The sequence below is a fragment of the Jatropha curcas genome, chromosome 10 (assembly GCF_041381405.1).
Source record: "Jatropha curcas cultivar XTBG-Jc1 chromosome 10, XTBG_Jcur_1.0, whole genome shotgun sequence".
NCBI classification, from domain to species: domain Eukaryota; kingdom Viridiplantae; phylum Streptophyta; class Magnoliopsida; order Malpighiales; family Euphorbiaceae; genus Jatropha; species Jatropha curcas.
Genome location: NC_143160.1, coordinates 24,507,673 through 24,510,908, shown reverse-complemented (window position 1 = coordinate 24,510,908; position 3,236 = coordinate 24,507,673). Strand labels below are relative to the sequence as shown.

General features: G+C 33.3%; 1 non-coding gene across 1 annotated transcript; it reads right to left on the bottom strand.

Moving 5' to 3' along the window:
• Positions 1-570: 570 nt before the first annotated feature.
• LOC119370562 (small nucleolar RNA R71) lies at positions 571-677 on the bottom strand. Its single transcript, XR_005178073.1, has one exon. It is a non-coding gene; the product is annotated as a small nucleolar RNA R71 (small nucleolar RNA).
• Positions 678-3,236: the final 2,559 nt, after the last annotated feature.

The window sequence follows — 3,236 nt, the reverse complement described above, 5'->3', positions numbered from 1 at the left end:
AAAATTTTAGTCATTTGGTTTATGACAAGAAGTTCTCAATCTGGTGATATTCTCTTTGATCCTGAAGTAGAGAAAACAACTAAGCGTTTGAGGAAATTAGCTAAACAAGCTAATTTGAGTCAAGCTTCATCTGAACGAATGGTTACGAATAGTTCAATCAATTCTCCAAGGGAATCAGTTTCAAAGTCAGATTTTGAAATTGAAACCATGGCTGCCAGAACTTTAAAAGAATTTGCTACACTTGATCTAAACCAACAGCCTTTGTGTATTCAATTTCCTACTTTAGATGTTGCTTTTGAATTAAAGTCTAGACTAATTCATTTGTTGCCTAAGTTCCATGGCCTTTCAGGTGAGGATCCACATAAGCATTTGAAGGAGTTCCATGTGGTGTGTTCCAGCATGAAATCTTAATGAGTTCCAGAGGAGCAAATTAAGCTTCGAGCTTTCCGTTTCTCATTGGAAGACATAGCAAAGGATTGGTTGTATTACCTTCCTTCCGAATCCATCAACTCATGGAATGGGATGAAGTGAATGTTTCTAGAGAAGTATTTTCCTACTTCTCAGGCTGCCAATGTAAGAAAAGAAATTTGTGGCATTCGGCAGTACAATGAAGAGAGTTTGTATGAGTATTGGGAGCGATTTAGAAAGTTATGTGCAAGCTGTCCTCATTATCAAATTAGTGAGCAGCTTTTGATCCAATATTTTTATGAACGAATTCTACCAATGAACCTTAGTATGATAGATGCTGCTAGTAGAGGCGCTTTGGTTGATAAGACACTAGTAGATGCAAGGAGGCTGATTGCTAACATTTCAGCAAACTCCCAGCAATTTGGAATGAGAATGAATCACACACCTAAAAAAGTTAATAGGTAAATACATCTACTATTGAGAAGCAAATTTCTAATTTAACTTCTTTAGTGAGGCAATTGGCTGTAGGAGACATGCAGATTGTTAAAGCATGTGGAATTTGTTTTGCCTCGGGTAATGCTACTGACATGTGTCCTACATTCCAAGTGGATGAATTAGTGCAGCATGCCAACACAATATGTAATTTTGGATAGCAACAACGCAGGTATGATCCCTATTCTAATTCTTATAATCCAGGATGGCGAGACCATTCGAATGTGAGTTATGGGAATCAACCGATACAAAATCAATACCAGTAGCAGAGGCCACAAGTAAATCAGTCGCCCTCCTCTTCCTAAAATCAAGGTATGTCACTTGATGAAATTTTTAAGCTTTGGCTAACAATACACAATAATTTCAACAAGAGAGTAGGAATAGCATTCAGAACATAGAGAAGCAAATTGGTCAGTTAGCTTCATCTGTGAGTAAACTTGAAGCTCATGGTTCTGGTAAGCTTCCATCACAAACAGTATAAATCCCAGAGAAAATGCGAGTGCTATAAGTTTGTGAAGTGGGAGAGAAGTTGATAATCAAAATTTACATGAGTCAACAAAAACGAAGTAGCAAGGTGCAAAGGATTCTGAAGTTCCTGAAGTTGAGATAAATTCTAAACTTAAAGTGAATGATGCTAATAATTATGTTCCTCCTCTATTTTCTAGTAGGTTGGCCAAGACAAAAAAATAAGAACAAGACAAGTATATTTTAGAGATTTTCAAGAAATTAGAGGTTAATATACCTTTACTTGAGGCAATCAAACAAATTCCCAGTTATGCTAAATTCATTAAGGAATTATGTAATACAAAACGCAAATTGAGGAATAATGAAAAAGTCAGTGTTGGGGAAAATGTGTCAGCATTAATTCAACTAAAATTACCCCCTAAGTGTAAGGATCTAGGTTCATTTTCTATCCCTTGCAAAATAGGAGATTCTAAATTTTAATGAGCAATGCAAAATTTAGGAGCATCTATTAATGTTATGTCATTTTTAGTTTTCCAAACTTTGAATTTGAATACTTTAAAGGAAACTAGTGTTATTATTCAATTGGCTGATCGTTATAATGCTTACCCAGTGGGAGTGGTTGAGGATGTTTTGATGCAGGTTGGAGAATTAATTTTCCCAGCAAATTTTTATAATTTAGATATGGGGATAGTGTTCTGACATCAAATTCAGCTTTGATTTTATTTAAAAGACCTTTCCTAAAAACTGTCAAGACAAAAATTGATATGGATGATGGTACCTTAACCGTGGAGTTTGATGGAGAAATTGTTAAATTTAATATTTTGATGCCATGAAGTATTGACAGTGATTTTTCGCAAATATACGAAATCGTAGCAAGTAATATAAAGTAAGTAGAGTATCGTCTCCTCAGGGATTGTATATCAAGTACCAAAATTGTATTAACCTATTATTATTTAAACGGCAATAAGAGAGATTTATTATAAGAAAAATAAATTCTTAAAAGAAAATATAAATAAATCAAGCAACAATATTCAGATGAAAAGAAATCAACGATTTTAAAACTACTAGGGATTTTGATTTCACTAAACTCTATCCAATTTATTTTATTAGTTTGTTAATCAATTTTAATTGTTCAAGTAGGGGAAACAACCCTAAAATCAGTAACAAGCTCTCCCGATGTATTGTTAGCTATTCTAACCCGGTGTAATTACCTATCTTCCAATAGAGCATTCAAACACGAATTAAATCATTAAGTTTTGTGGTTTGTTTTGTGAATTCATAACCTAAGGTCATTAACTTATGAAAACTCCCCATGAGTCAAACCATATAGCTTCCGCATCAAGTTATTATTCTCATTTAATTTATTACCCTATTCATATCAAAAACCCTTCTTCTGATAGTGATTAATGAAATAAATCAATCCAGGGAGAAACTCTGCCTGGAAGCATTAAGTACAATAATAAATTATACTTTGAACAATGAAAAACAAATCTAATATTATAAATTGGAAAAGAATTCAAGCTATATCAAATCCCTAGTATGAGGATTTAGTTCGACATAGTAATTAAATAAAACTCAATAATACTTGCATAAAACTTCATAATCAATATGAATAATGAAAAGTAAAACAAGATTAAGAGTTTAGAAATAAAAACTAGACAACAGATACGTGGATGGCTTCCTTGAATCTTGGCACGAATCTTGAATGCTTGAAGTCTTTGAGAGAGAGAGAACTATGTATAAAAAAAAATAGAACCAGAGATAATTCAACACTGAATGGCTCCTCTCTTTATATAGACCTCCTGGAAGAAAATCCGACTCTGTTTAGGAAATAGAATCCTTATTAAGTACAAAATCTTTTTGGAGATCAC